Source organism: Peromyscus leucopus, chromosome 11, assembly GCF_004664715.2.
Source record: "Peromyscus leucopus breed LL Stock chromosome 11, UCI_PerLeu_2.1, whole genome shotgun sequence".
Taxonomy (NCBI): Eukaryota; Metazoa; Chordata; class Mammalia; order Rodentia; family Cricetidae; genus Peromyscus; species Peromyscus leucopus.
The window spans coordinates 36108733-36124671 of NC_051072.1; positions in this window are offsets into that span (position 1 = coordinate 36108733).

Here is a 15939-nt window from a genome sequence, read left to right on the forward strand (position 1 = left end):
TAAAAAGTCAAACAAGTATATCTAATATGTAATAGATATATAACCGACACATAGGTACCATATATCAAGATAGTGTATACAATTGATTAATACATATCAACCTGTCTCAGATTCTAGGAAATGTTTATCCTTTATTAATTTCTGTATGTGAAGTGTTTATCGTGAGTATGATGGCTCACCTCACATCATAGCACAACATAATTTATAATGAATATAATTACAGCATACTGAAACTTCAGCACAGAAAAATAACTAGGAAGAAACAAACTAACATGATTCCAGCAGTTCTTCCTTGCTGATGCAACAGTGAAAGCTTTCTTAAAAATGATTTCTGCTTCAACAAATTATACTCTGTATAGATATCATACTTTGTAGCCAAATAAGAAGACAAAGAAGGTAAAGAGTCCGAAGGAGTTTTTAGGGATGAATTAGGTAAGTTAAGGACCTAAACATTTTCCTAGCTGAGTCTCAGCTCACCTTTGGATTTTCTTTGGAGGGAGGGTGGGGGGTCTAGATTTGCTCTTCCTGGTCACTAATAAGGCATTTCAGGATTCCTGAAGTGTGATGGGGTGCGTCAGGCTACTGAAAAGGTCGAGTGACTCGGGAAGAGGCTTCAAGGCTTCAAGGGCAGAGACATAAAATGCTTTTTCTGGGGATTGGCACTGACTGTGTTTATCATACACACCACGGACCCTGAAAGTTCTCTTTGGGGATACCCCCTCTAAGGGCACAGTACCCCCTTTGTTTTGTGAGAAGTGTCAGGGCATGGGACTGACTCCGGGCCACCTGAAGCAATGGAGTCTCAGGGAAGCAGCGTGCCTTCACCCACACGCCGTCAGCTCACTTCTCAGAAGCACGCATGGTTGAGTTCTTCTCAGAAATGTAGACCATCCCATGCAAAAAAATGTGGACATCGGCTCCCCACCTTGGGGATTCCTTTCCTGATAAATTGTCTTGTGGGCAGATTTTAATACGTCCAGGAAATATTTGTGGTAGGTTTCTGATGCCCCAGGACTTGAACTCCACAATCAAGAAAAAGCAATGGTTCTCAACCTTCCTAATGCTGTGACTCTTTAATACAGTTCTTCATGTGGTGGTGACCCGCAACCATAAGATTATCTCATGGCGACTTCATAACTATAATTTTGCTACGGTTATGAATTGTAATGTAAATCTTTGGCATACAACCCCGTGAGGGGGTCGCGACCCACAGGTTGAGAATTGCTGAATTGAACCCATCCAAGGTCTCTGTTTTCTCAGGGCCTACAGCCTTCCTTGGTTTCCCCTTCTAACAAAGGAAGGATGTCATAGAAACTACCAAGAGCGGCTATATCAACAATCCACACAGTCTTTCATTGCAAAGCCAGAAAAATAATCGGATTTATAATGGCATTTGAGTCATCAGGCAGCCCCTATCAGTCCCCGTGGCATTTTGCTGGTGGAAACCATTTTATTGATGGAAAATCACCGACTTGCTCTGGCTCCCTGCTGTTGTGTTTGTAATTAGGATGCCTCAAGCTTTGTGGCAAGGGTTGCAGCTGGCATAAATAACGTTACTTCATGACCTCGAACGTTCCAAAGGGCGAACACTACAGAAAAAAGAAAGCAGAGTTGGTTCAAATGGCACAAAGACAAAAAAATATGTTTTTCTGGGACAAAGGAAAACGGATTATTTAAGTCTGTGACGATTTTTTAGTCTCATCTGTGCGTGTACAAAATAATCCCTTTTTAAAAATCCTATTCAGCACTTGGGTACAAAGTACACATCGTACCCAGGAAGTTCAAATGTCGATGATCATTATTAATATCCTTGGTTTCCTCGCTTGGTCATTGCCAAATAAAACAACCCATTAAGTACAAGCTGATGCAGGAAAAAAAAAAAAAAATAAGGGCCAGGAGCGAAAGTGTCCTGGACAGAAACGGGTGGTTCAGTTTTTCCATTTTCCCTAGAGAGGCTTCTCCAGGGGCAGGGGTAGAAGCCTGGACGGAGAGGGTCCCTATGGTGTGTCATGATGACAACTGTCCTGTTTCATAGTCAAAGGGATACTCTAGGTGTTCTTGAAGGTGACTGAGGGAAAAAATGGACAGACCTCCCGAGGGATGCTACCAACACGGAAGCCCATCATGTTTTGGCTTCAGAAAGGCGGCCTCCATGTGGGGTCAGGTGTGGTTTTGGTGCTGTTTTCTCTGGGAGGGTTTTGCACAGAGTCTTCCTATCTTTGTAGACAATTCTCAGTCAGTTCTGAGACAGGAGACTGGAGCAGGGATGCTTTAGTCTCCTAGGTATGCAGTTTTCAGCTAAAGTGACCAAAGGAATGTTCCAACCAGGCCTTTCCACCAATGAGGCAAGCTGAGGGATCCCTGTTATTTTTTTGGAACTTCACAGAGCCGAAGGAAGAAGTGAGTATGCATTCTCTCTCTCTCTCTCTCTCTCTCTCTCTCTCTCTCTCTCTCTCTCTCTCTCTTTCTCTCCTTCTCTGTGCCAGAGACCAAACTTCAAGCCTTGTACATGTTAGGTAAGCACCGTGCCACTGAGCCACATCCCCGAAATCCTTTTTCTTTTTAATCACGAAAAAGGAGCAAGACTGTAGCTGACACAATCTGACCCCCACCCCCCACCCCAAAAAAGTTTTAGCACCAAAGTGCCTTTAAAAGCCTTGGAACCGTTTTGAGAAGCAGTGCTTATGTTGGGACCTGTATGTTAGTCGATTCTCTCTCTCTCTCTCTCTCTGTGTGTGTGTGTGTGTGTGTGTGTGTGTGTGTGTGTGTGCGCGCACTACACACACAATGCCAGCCATCTGTCCTGTGACTCCACCTTTAAGGGGGTGGGAAGAGCAAACCATTCTATCTGTGGTCTGGAATAACTTAGGACTCCAGAGAAACAGGCTTCAGTTCAACAACCTAGAAAAGGCAAGACTCGGAAGGAGGTTTACAGTGAGCCCAGGAATGCCCTTGACATTCAAACCATGCACTCCATCCTACCCGATGGTAATTCCACTCCCTCTGCCCTGCCCATGCGAGTTCTGGGCAGTGTCAGAATTCGGACTGTGGGCCTCAATTCCAGAGAGGATCTTATTTCTTGGAGATAAGCCCAAGACACAGGGATGAGTTCAGTCTTTTGCAACTGTGGCCACTACATTTATTTAACTATATAACAAAAGAGGGTGTGGCTTGAAGTTTTACTTTTACTGGATTCGTGCCAGGGTGATTTAGCATTTATCCAGTGATTGGCTTCCATGTTGAAATGTTTTCTAAATGAGTCTGCTGGTCACTTTACTGGAATGTTCCCTGGGTTCTCTTTTGCAATTGTAAAATATTAGCATTTAAAAGGGGTGCTGAGCCAGCATGTGCGTGAGTTGACTTTTTGGAAATCTCAGGGCCACCGTGAAGGCATCACCGGAATTACAGACAAGAGAAAAGGTTTTCATCTTTCATGTGGTAAAAATGGTGGACTAGATTTGTCAAAGAATTATGTGTGTGTGTGTGTGTGTGTATGTATTTGGGACAAAGCCTCTCTTATGTAGCTCTGGCTGTTCTACAACTTGCTATGTAGATCAGGCTGGACTCAAATTCACAGAGATCCAAGTGCCTCTGCGCCCTGAGTGCTGGGATTAATGGTATGCTTCCCAGGAAAATTTAAGAGATTGAGTACACACACACACACACACACACACACACACACACACACACACACACACACACTGGAAGAATGAATCTAGATTACTCCAGTCAGATTGGTGTATCATCATCATTAGTATCAGTATTTGTATTATTTAACACAGGTCTCAGGTATTCCAGGCTGGCCTGGAACTCCCTACATAGCCAAAGATGACTTTGCATTTTTGATCCTTTGGTCTTTACCTCCCTGGGATTACCTCCCTGGGTATGTGCCACCACACCTGGTTTATAAAGTGCTAAGGACTGAATCCCTGACTTCATGTGAGGCTACAACAACCCAAGCCCAATACTGTGACATTAGATTTAAAGAGACAAAAAACAAGTAATTGACAGAAGTCAAATGGTACAGTCACTTTAGCACCAGTTAGCAATCCCCTCTGTCTTGGTTAGTGTTCTGTTGCTGGGACACAGCATCAGGACCAAAGCCGATGGAAAAGGAAGCATTTAACGGGGACTTGTTTTCAGTTTGGAGGGTGAGTCTGTGAGCATCATGGTGGGGAGCCCTGCGGCAGGCAGGGTGCCCAGGGCAGGAGCTGAGAGCTTATATCCTCCCGATCTGCAGGCGGGAGGCAAAGAGATGGGGGGAAAGAGGGAGAGAGACTGGGCCTGCTGTGGGCTTTTGAAACCTCAAAGCTCACCCCAGCGACACACCTCCTCCAACAAAGCCACTGCTCCTAATTTTTAACAGTCCAGCAACTGGAACTGGATATTCCAAATACACGAGCCTGTGGGGACCATTCTCACCCAGACCTCCACACCCTTCAAAGTTAAATATGCTCTCACCACACAACCCAGCAATTATGCTCCTAGGTAAACACGGAGAGTGAGCCTAAGTGGTGCCAGGGATCAAACCCAGGGCCTTCTACATGCAAGGCAAACAGTCTTACATCGAGCTACATTCCAGCCCTGTTTACCTATGTGAGATGAAAATATATACCCATAGGAAACCCTGCACATGAAAGCCAATGATACCTTTAAGAGAGGCGAAGCCTGCATGTAATCAGCACATCGATTGAGAGTTAAATGGCTAAACTGGGGTTTGTCCAAACCATGAAATAAAACTCAACTTGAAAAAGAAATAAGCTACAAAGGCATACCCAGAGGTAGAAGACTTATGTATTCATTTTTGCAGGGCTGGGAATCAAACCCAGAACCTCAAACACACTAGACAAGTGTGTCTACAGTTCGTTCACTACACCCCCAGACCTGGGACAGGAGATTCTTTTTTATTAAATTTTTTTCATTTATCTTACATACCAACCACAGTTTCCCCTCTCTCCTCTCCTCCCTTCCCTCTCCCCACCTCCCTACCCCCAATCTACTCCTCCTCCATTCTGAAAGGGGCAGGCCTCCCATGGTAATCAACAAAGCATGGCATATCAAGCTCCTCCCCCCTGCATCAAGGCTGAGGCATCCCAGAAGGTGGGGGGGGGAGGGGTGGGTGGGTGGTGGGTGGGAGGGAGTAGGTTCCAAAGAGCCAGTTCATGTACCAGGCACAGGTCCTGATCCCACTGCTAGGGGCCCCACAAACAGACCAAGCTACACAACTGTCACCCACATTGCTGAGGGCCAAAGTCGGTCCCATGGAGGCCCCCTAGCTGTAAATCCAAGTCTGTGAGCTCCCACGAGCTCAGGTCTGCTGAGACGGGAGATTCTCAAGTGCATATTACCAAGTAAGAGAAGCCCATCTAAAAAAACTACATACTTCAATTTCAACTATATGACATCATAGGAAAGGCAGAACTAGAATGACAGTAAAAAGATCATCGGTTGCCAGGAGTTCAGGGTGGAGGTGATAGGAGTCCATGAATCATAGGGATTCTTCAGGGCTGTGGAACCACTCTATACAATGCTTACGTGTGTATGCTAACATCATAAAACTCTACAATAAAAAGAATGGACTTGGGCTGGAGAAATGCCTTAGCAAGCAGGTAAATGTCCTTGTCACCAAGCCTAATGACCCAAGTTCTATCTCGGTACCATATGGGGGAAGGTGAAAAACAGCTCTTGAGAATTGTACTCTGATCTCCATATGTCTGCAGTGACACACACGCTCCTATACACATGCATTTGGCACGTGTGTGCATGTGCCACACACAGAGTTATGGTGGTATTTTATTTGTACTGAAATGTGATTTTAATTGTATGTTAATAAATAAAGTTGCCCTGGGGTCAGAGCTATTAGAGCCATAGCAAGAGCATCGTGGTTAGAAGAGCTAGGTAGATTTCTGTGTGTTCAGGGATACAGCCAGCATTGGAGACATAGGCCTTTAAGACCTGGAGGGCAGTACTTACAGGCAGTGACGAGGCAGTCATGTGTTTGGATTTACAACCAATGAGAAGGCAGAACAGAAAGACTATTTAAAGACAGACAAATAGGAAGTAGCTCTCTTTCGGGGAAGCTAGGAGCACTGCAGGAGGTAAGATTTTAGCTCTGAGCTCTGACCTCTCGGCTTTCTCTTTTACATTGGTTCTGTGTTTCTTATTTTAATAAGACGGTTGGTTACATCTACACAGAGTTGATGAATACTCCATCATAAACTGCATTCACAAAGTCAATAAATACTCCATCATAAACTGTGGGTATTAGTTAATAAAAATGTATTAGTATTCATCAATTATAAGAAATATACCAGGCTAAGACAGGGAAACTGTGGGAATAAAGAGAAGAGAAGGTATATATGAGCTACCAGCACTATGTGTTCAATCTATTAGCAAACTTAAAATGTCTAAGAAGTGAATAGTTTTAATTTAATTAAAAACAGAGTAATAGTAATCTTTGAAATTTCCTTTTCTATCCAATAGAAATGACTTTTAATGACTCTAGGAAGTAATTTACATATTAACTCATACACATGTCTAATTTCATAGATTGGGAATCTAAGGTATATTGTAACTGTAATTCTTGCTTGATAATTTGTTATATGTAATTTTTATATGTTAAAGTTAAAACTTTTCTTTTTGGAAAAAAAAAGAAAAGGGGAAGTGCTGTGGATACGTTCTGTGTGCTGTGAAGGTGTAGCTCTGATTGGTTGGTAAATAAAATGCTGATTGACTAGAAGTCAGGCAGGAAGTATAGGTGGGACAAGCAGAGAAGAGAAGTGTGGGAACAGGAAGGCTGAGTCAGGAGGCACCAGCCAGACACAGAGGAAGTGAGATGTAAAAGTACCGGTCAGCCACAAGCCACGTGGCAACTTACAGATGAATCGAAATGGTTTAATTTCAGATGTAAGAACAGATAGCAAGAAGCCTGCCTCAGCCATACAGTTTATAAGTTATATAAGTGTCTGTGTGTTTATTTGAGTCTGAGTGACTGCCGGCCCAGGCGGGACTGGAGATAACTCCAGCTACAGAGGTATTAAATGGTAAGGTAGATGAAGGTTCCTTTCACTGGGAAGTCACAGCTGTGAGTGGGCATCACAGACAATGTCAGGAAGACCCTGAAGTATCAGATCAGTACACAGCCATCTTGTCTTAATGATAAATTTCCCCCTTTTTCATTTAATAATATCACAGGTCCAGTATAGAACACTGGATACACTGTTGGTAGTCTTACAAATAAACTTCAGTATTATAAGCTCACTACTTGTATTAGCCAGGGTCCAGTCAAGATATAGAAACTAGAGCAGTAATGTAAAGAGTTCTTTGCCTCGTACCGGAGAGCCAGGAAAACCATTAAGCTGCCATAGAACTTGTGACTTCAGGAAATGGTGATTACCATTAGGTCTTGAGAAATGAATGGAATGACTGATTATTTAAAGTGGGGAAGCATTAGGTGTAGGGCAGGAAGATGTAAGAGGCTGTTTGCCTCTTGGGGCTCAGAAGGGAGGCAGATCTCAGAGGAGGAGCTAGGTCCAGATGGTACCTGTCTCACACAGGGCTGCACTTAGGCTGGTTTGGAGTGATGGACAACATGCAAACCGAAACAAATTACTGCTACTGGAAGGATCTGCCGCTATCGAGAGGGCTGTTTCAGGTGACTGGAGAATCAAATGGAAAAGAGCGAGTGCTTGCTCACCAGCGCCCCCTATTGGCAGGCACAACCAGGGAGCAAGCCAACAAAGAGGAATTGTGCTTTGAAAAGTAGGAAGTTGCAGAAGAGTGGTTTGAGAAAAACATACTGACTGTCAGAGCCAGCACATTGCCATCCCTGGATGCTTGTAGTGGATATGTCTGTTGTGGAACAACACATGCCTGGGGGAAGACAGACCTGGTCTCACTCCTCTGCCTTTGGCTGAGATCGCACGCACACAGCAGGCTTTGTATCTTAGTTTGAACATCTACTAGCATGCAACTTTGGCAATAATGTCCTGCATTTCATTTCCCCACTCATATGAAAAAAGGGACCAGAATGGAAATTGCACAAGAACTTTGCCAGATCTGAGTTCAATCAGAACATGGGCTAAAATCTGTAATAATGGTGCCTCTTCTGGCTCACAACATGAAGAAAAAAAAAAAAAAAAAAAAAAAAAAAAAAAAAAAAAAAAAAAACAAAAATGTACATAGCAAATCAAGGACGGGTATAGAGCTATGTGCCTCTGTAGTCCCTGAAATTCCAGAGGCTGAGACCGAAAGATCACTTGGGCCCAGGAGGATAGGGACCAACTAACTGAGCAGTGCCAATCCTATCTCCTAAACACCAGTAGGTAAACAAATGAATAAATAATATAGCATGAAGAAAGAACTAGAATTCAAACTTACTAACTAGAGCTGTCTTTCACGCACAGACGCAAGAAAAAATAAATAAATTTTAAAAATGTAATAAACTTTAGAAAACTACATTGTATACATATATGGGATTTTCAAAGAAGACATGAAAAATATTATATTAAAATTTCTTGTTTGTCTGGAGCTTTTTTTTTTTTTTTTTTGGTTTTTCAAGATGGAGCTTGTTTTTGAGACAGGATCTTGCTATGTAGCCCTGGCTGGCCCAAGGTTGGCTCTGTATGTAGACCAGGTTAACCTCAGAGTTGAAGTGATCCTCCTGCCTCAACCTTCCAAGGGCTGGGATTGCACCTGCCTGGCTATCTCAATAAAAAATTTTCATTTAAAGAAATAACAGTATGGTTTATCGTTGGCGCTTCTGTGATGCACTCACTGTGAGCTGTGAGAGAGGGAAACACCAGTTAGGAACAGAGGCACACCAGCCTGACATTTCACACCATGTTTCTGAAGACAAAGACATGAATAGTTGGTGCTTTGGTGACAATAGATTTAGGATTTAGCTTTCAGGATGCATATACAAATCTGTGTCACCTTCCAATGGTATTTTAACCACACAAAATGGAATGAATCCAGGCAAGGGAATGGTTGGATGCCTCACAAAGATTAAGGACTAAGTCTGGGTCCCTCCAATCAGTGCAAAGCCAGACACAGATAACATGCATCTTTAATCCCAGCATTCCAAAGGGGATGTGGGAGGCAGAGGCGGAAAAACCCCGAAGTCTGTGAGCCAGGTAGCCTAGTTTCTGAAGTGATTGAACAGCAAGTGAGACCACCTCAGACAAGGTGTCTCTCATGGAAAACTGTCATGGGAGGCTGTTCTCTCATCTCCACGGGCAAGCCAGGGCACACATGGATTGCACTCTCATATGAGAACAAGGACACTACCCACAAAGAGAAATCAATCATTTATAGTGAATCTAACGTTTTGTAAGACTTAGGACACTGTCCAAAACTGTAAGTGCAAAGCTTGGAGCAACACGGATTGTTTAGTCTCTGTCCGTTTTACTCCATTTACTGAAAGGCGAACATATCTGAAATAGACTGTAGATTACCGAAAGAGGTCTTTCGGGGCCAAGTCAACCAGCACCTTCCCTAGATTCTCCACTTCAGTTTGTGTTTGGACACAGTCAGTAAACTCTGCTCTGGTCCTCCTTGGCGATGCCAAAAGGAAGTGACATTTCAAAGAACTCAGCTGGTTCAACAGATAAGAGACTTTTTACAAATAAAAGTCTATGCCAAAAAGATCTTGCCAAGGAGCTCCAGGCGGCAATTAGAACCCATCTGGTTTCCCCTGGAGCCCCATCCTCCTTTTGTGGGTTTGTTCTTAGGCAAGCGTGGGGCATTTACTCGGTTTGGGGTCTCTTCCTCATGTGGGCTGTGGTTGAAATAATCAGTTGTTTTGAAGCAGTTAACCTACTTTTCAATGACAAGCCTGTGATTGAAGAGGCTTCTTAGATAACTCTTGCCCTGGCTCCTGTATCAGGCTTCCCGGTTGATACAGAAGTGATTGAGAAGGGTAATAGAAAATAAAGGTTAGGTTTATTTACCTAGCCACATAGAATCGGAGCTATCCTGAGAATTCGTCTCTTACCGAGCTGTGCCAGAGGGAGACACTGCATCTATGTTGTTAGGACTCTGTCTCCCTCCTGACAGCCTTTCCTAGAAGCCAAAAAAGTAGGGGAGCCAGACACTCTTTTCTTGGTGGCTTTGTGTTATAGACCCACTTCATCTGGTAGTCAACTGCAAATTTGTGCTAAATCGAAATTTGTGCTAAATCGCGCCACCAAACACCACTGTCGAATCAATACAGAGCCCATCTATACTAACAGATGCCTGTTAACAAGGGGAATGGCCTGGCCACACTTTATTGGCCTGATGGAATCAGCAGCTTGTTTTGAACCCTAATGGATGACAGTTCTATATTGTGCTCTGAATAGAGTGGGTGTTCCCAGATTCTTAATTATCTATCCAGGATCAGAAATGAGAAGAGAAAAAAAAAAATCTTCATATGCAGCTATGCGAGCTGGAATTTGATGAAGATGCTTGGCTTAACACACACACACACACACACACACACACACACACACACACACACACACACGCCCCCTTCCCAAAATACCTTTTGCCATTGTTGCTTTTGTTTTAATTAAAGCATCTCTGTCCATCCTGCAAGAGCTATGAATACAACTTCCAAACTTTCCAAAACACCTTACAATTGTGGCCTGAGGTCGGAGTACTCAAAAAGACAATGGGACAGATTGATGCGTGGAGGGAAAGTCACAGGCGTGTCTGGGCTTCTTCCTCCCAGGCTCCCACGAGCTCACCCTAGAAGACGATGCCAAGGGTGTACAAAGGTCTGCCTCCGCTACAAATAACTGTGCTATTCTAAGGACACCTGGGCCTCTACAAGGCCATGGAGCCAGTGGATTTGTGAGTTGGGTTTAAGATTCCAGCAAGGGAGCCTCCAGAGGAGCATAGTGAGTCGGGATGAAATCAGAATTAGATGCTGGCCTCCAGAAAGACAGGAACGTGCTGGCGGAGAGCGGAAAGCCAGAATTCATGGTACCACCCTCAGGATCAGAGCCTCACGGCTCACAGAGCACTTCCTTGGCTCTGATCCAGCACGTCAGTTTCCCTCCCTGCACCTCCTGTGCTGTGAGGTGCTCTCAGGGACAGTTGCTATGGTGAACCGAAGTCCCTGTGTCTCCTCCTTCCTAGGAAGCCGGTGGTAAGCCCAGGAGCCATCTTTACAGATAATAGACAGGCCGGGGGGGGGGGGGTGGTGGCGCACGCCTTTAATCCCAGCACTAGGGAGGCAGAGCCAGATGGATCTTTGTGAGTTCGAGGCCAGCCTGGTCTACAGAGCGAGATCCAGGAAAGGCACAACAGAGAAACTCTGTCTCGAAAAACCAAAAAACCAAAAACAAAACCAAAAACAAACAAACAAAAAAAAAAAACAGATAATAGACAGATTATTAATTAATAGTCAGGAAACTAGAGAGCAGCGTGACCTCAAGGAATCCTTTTCCTTGGGCCACGCCGGAATATAAAGTTGGTTGGGCAGTTGTGGTTGTTTATCTGGGGGAAATGGTATCAAGGCACCAGGTTTCCAAGCTCCCCTCCATTTCACTAGTGGTACAATCACCTTGCCATCGTGGACCTGACCCCCGAGAGACTCGCGGCCGCAAATCCTTCCACTGCTTCCCGTAAGGACGCAGCCGGTGTCTTCAACCTATCACTTCCCCTTCACACAATCTCTGGCATCGGTACCTGTTAGCTTTCATCCCAGTGACTTTCCGTCCTCCCCAGTGTGCCCTTGGCCTTTTAAAGGCGCTGATTGTCTCCCTCTGACGTCACCCCGCCACACCCCTCCTCTGCTCAGGAGCGGGCCATGGCACCACGCCTGAATGTGAGCAGATAATGAATGGTCTAAATTAACCTGGCATCTGCAGGCTGTGAAAATCTGGCCCAGAGTTGCATTTCGACTCTTATCTCTCGCGTAAATTATACATTCTTCCCAAGTGAGTCTGTTCAGTAGCCTGAAGACATTTGACTCATTCCTATTTCCTTTACCTCCCCTACCTAGGTTGTGACCCCTGTCTGGAATGAATTCCTTCCTTCATGAGTTTCCTTAGGTACAGTCCCTGCCTCCCCAGCTAAATATAGTCAGGACCAAGCTAGGCCTGAAATAGGCACTCCTACCTTTGGAGGACTTCTTCCATAGATGTGTGTCTGGCTTTATATTTTAACATTGTTGTTTGAAACTGTGCCAAAGGACTATGGAGCCATCTGTGGTCAGTCATTAGCCTTTATCCACTGATGTATGCACTGTAGGGTCTAGTGTGTTCTATAGATAAGTGACATATATTATAATTTGGACTTGGGTGAAAATGCTGATTTATCTAATACTATTATTTGAAAAGAATGTAAGAGACTCATCATGCCTTGTTCTTCAAACTGAGGTTCACAGACCAGCAGCTGTGGTCACCGGGGAGCTGGTAGTGTGTGTTGTACCTACTAGAGCCTGCGTAGTAACCAGACTCCCAGGTGGTCCAAGTTCCCAGTGAGGTCTGAGAGGTCCCACCTTGAGACCGTGCACGGCAAGGAGGAAAGAGACAGCCCACTCGGGTGGAGAACATTCAGAAACACAAGGCAGAAGTTGTGGATTTCATGCTCTTCTCCTGCTGGTGATCCTTGGGGAATAAAAAAATCGCTTAATCATTCAGAGCTTTGCTTTCACGGAGTGGCTGGGAGATTTAAAACAAGCAAATAAACATGCAAAAGTGATGTTTTTAATTATGTGAGGCTTACACATATGGTTAAGTCATTATTATTGGTATTTTCTGAATCATGCTTTCCTTAGGGTGTCACAGCTGGTTTGTGGCAGAGCAGGGACCATGACGCAGACTCGTGCCTTCTGGTCCAGTCCACAGTGAGTGGCGCTCCATCGTCACGGGTTGGGCCTTTGGCGCTGCCAGCAGGGCTGGAAGTGTCTCTGGGGAAGGGAATTTGATATGTCTCAAAGGTCTTTAAATGTGTCCATACCCTCTTACCCAGTGCATTCTCTACTGCGAGTCTGTCTTAAGGAAATAAACAAGAATGCAGATGAGAACTTGTAAGTAGTCACGCCCATTTCAGATTTACTCACATTAGGTTAAAAATACCTGTAAACAACCTGAATACCTAATAACTGGGAATGCTTAAGTAGACTAGAAGACTCATAAGCTAGCACATTCTGCACCTATGAAGATTATTTTTTTCTCCTTAAAAAGAGTTTGTAAGGACATGCAAAAAATGTTCGGTGTGATATTTAGCCAAAGGAAAAAAGAGATGATCATAAAATTATATATAAAGTATGATCTCAGCCCTGTTTTAAACAGTGTGTGGAGAAACACTACAGGGAGAAGTAGGAAAATGTGAATAGTGCGGGTCTCGGGACAGCAGCACCTTTTGTATTGCCGGTCCTGTTTTAAAATGTTGCTTGTCTGACCTTGCGCAGTGTTCAGGGGAATGCCTTCAGTGAACTAAAAATGGGGATACTCTCCAGTCCCTACAATGGAAGTGAAGTGTCTGCTGGCCGGCAGCCATGGCTACTTCTAAAATAACGTGTCCTTTTTTATTTATTCATTCACTCATGTGTTGACACACGCCCTTGCGCCATAGCTGAGACAGGCCTCAGGCATAGGGAAATCTTGTTTCGGCCTCCTGCATGCTAGGGTTGCAGGCACGAGCCACCATGTCAAGCAAAATAACTTATTTTGTTCTTCTCTCATTATGAATAGAGAATACACACACACACACACACACACACACACACACACACACACACAGAGAGAGAAACAGAGAGACAGAGAGAGAGACAGAGACACACACAGAGAGAGACAGAGACAGAGAGAGACAGAGAGAGTTTTGTTCTCAGTCTTCAGACCCTATCTATAACACTGTGAAGTTGGACTACAATAAATGCCAACAGAGCATCCATCTAACTTCCTTAGAAGTTAGAAATCATGCCAACCTGGCTGTAAATGGAATATTTCACCTTTACAAATGCAAATTCATAATGGCCTAGATGTCTGGCTTCAAATTTGACATTATTCAAGTCCAAAAAAGACCAGCCCCGGACCCCCCCCACACACACACCCTGAACACCCAGTGCCACTTTCAGGGACAGTTGCACACACGTGAGGACAGCTTGGTCAGTCTCCTGTACCGTGACAGAGGAGCTGGCTGCCTCGTGTGGGCTTTGAAGGTATGCGGTGGAGGAACAGCTGACCCTCCAGGGCTAGATCCCAGGAACCGGTCTGTTCAGGAAGCAGATGGAGGGACTGTCCTTATTTCTAGATACTGACAGCAAGGGGTGAGCTTGACTCACTGGGTCCCTGGCCCTGTGGGGAACAGAGCATCCTGTCTCCCGCCTGCTGAGTTCATCACAACACACACGGTTGAACTCCTGGATTTTCTTCTTGGATCTTCTTGAACGCAATTTTGACAACAAGCTGCGATCAAGACTTTATCGTCAAGTTAACCTACCAAGAGCTACAAAACTACACGGTGGTTTATAGGTCCTTTCGTGCAAACCCAAATCAAACCAAACGAACCGACAGCATGGATGCTTCGAGCCCGGTGTGGTAGAACACATCTACAATGCCAGCATTCTGAAATGGGAGAGTCCTGAGTTTGGGGCTGGTCTAAGTGACACAGCGAAATTATGTCTAAAGAAGCAGACACAAAAGCAACACACACACACACACACACACACACACACACACACACACACACACCTCTTAAATATCGATCTCCATGCAGACTGTCTTTTAGAAAAATCATCCTGACTGATGTTCTCATATCACAAGCATTGAATGCTAATGAGCTTTTCCCAAACATTGCCAATCTGATAGGCAAACATAACCTGTAATTTCCCTGGCAAAACATAACCTGTAATCTCTCTCTCTCTTTTTTTCTTTTCTCTTCTCTCTCTCTCTCTCGTAAACTGACAACTTCTCTATTTTGTCTGTGGACTTCTTTTTCTTACTGATTTGTATAGGGAAAGTGAGATACATTTTACAAGTATCCTCCAGCTTCTAATTTTAGCCTTTGGACATGGTTTCTGCTAGGTGAAAAATGTAAGTTGAGTAATCCCGAGAAAGGAGCTGGGGAGGAGGCAAAGGCCAGTCTGGCTGCACACTGTGTGAGGGGTGTGTGTGTGTGTGTGTGTGTGTGTGTGTGTGTGTGTGTGTGGGTGGTGGTGGTGGTGGTGGTGGTGGTGGTGGTGGTGGTGGTGGTGGGGATCATGGCGTGGAGGGAAGGAGATGCGGTAGCCGAGGTAAGCTATGGAAATCTGAGGGTGGAAAGAGGTTTTAAGATCATATTTAGGAAGTTGGTTTGTATGATGGCCAGTCGTTAGAAAAGCTGCCGTCGAAGCCACATTTGTAACCTGTACTTTGAAGTTGGACTCGGACCTATTTTTAGCTGCCCAGGAGGAGGCAAACCCCAAAGCAGGTGCTGGCCTCTGCAGTCCAAGGCAGTCTCTCTGGTTAGGACCCACTGTGTGGTGGCTCCAAGGGTGACGCCCCAACAGAGAAGCCCCCACCCTGGGCCACTTGCCCTCACTCAGCAAGGCTCAGCCAGGAATTAGTGTCAGTGAGATAGCAGAGGAGGATTGTTGGAAATATCCAGAAACGGGAACTAGGAGTCTTACTTTCCCAAAAGGGACAAGGAAGCAGCCTGTCTCGGTCATGTGGCCTCAAGGGTAACTTGCCTCAGAAAGAAGCTGAGAGAGAGAAAGAGAGCTGTGAGACGCAGAATCCGCTCACTCTCCAGTCCACCCCATCACTAAGCTTTCTGTCTTAAAAACCCCGAGTGTCCAGATCTCAGTGTCTGTTAGTTGTGTGTGAAAATAGTCTGACACAGAAGAAAATTCAAAGAGGAGAGAACGCCTGAGTCTTAGACGCTGCAGTCTGGACTCGGCTCTTGCCAAGCAGATGGGGCCTTCTCTCAAGAGTTTGCGCCCCCCCCCCCATACTAGTTTGGTTCCTA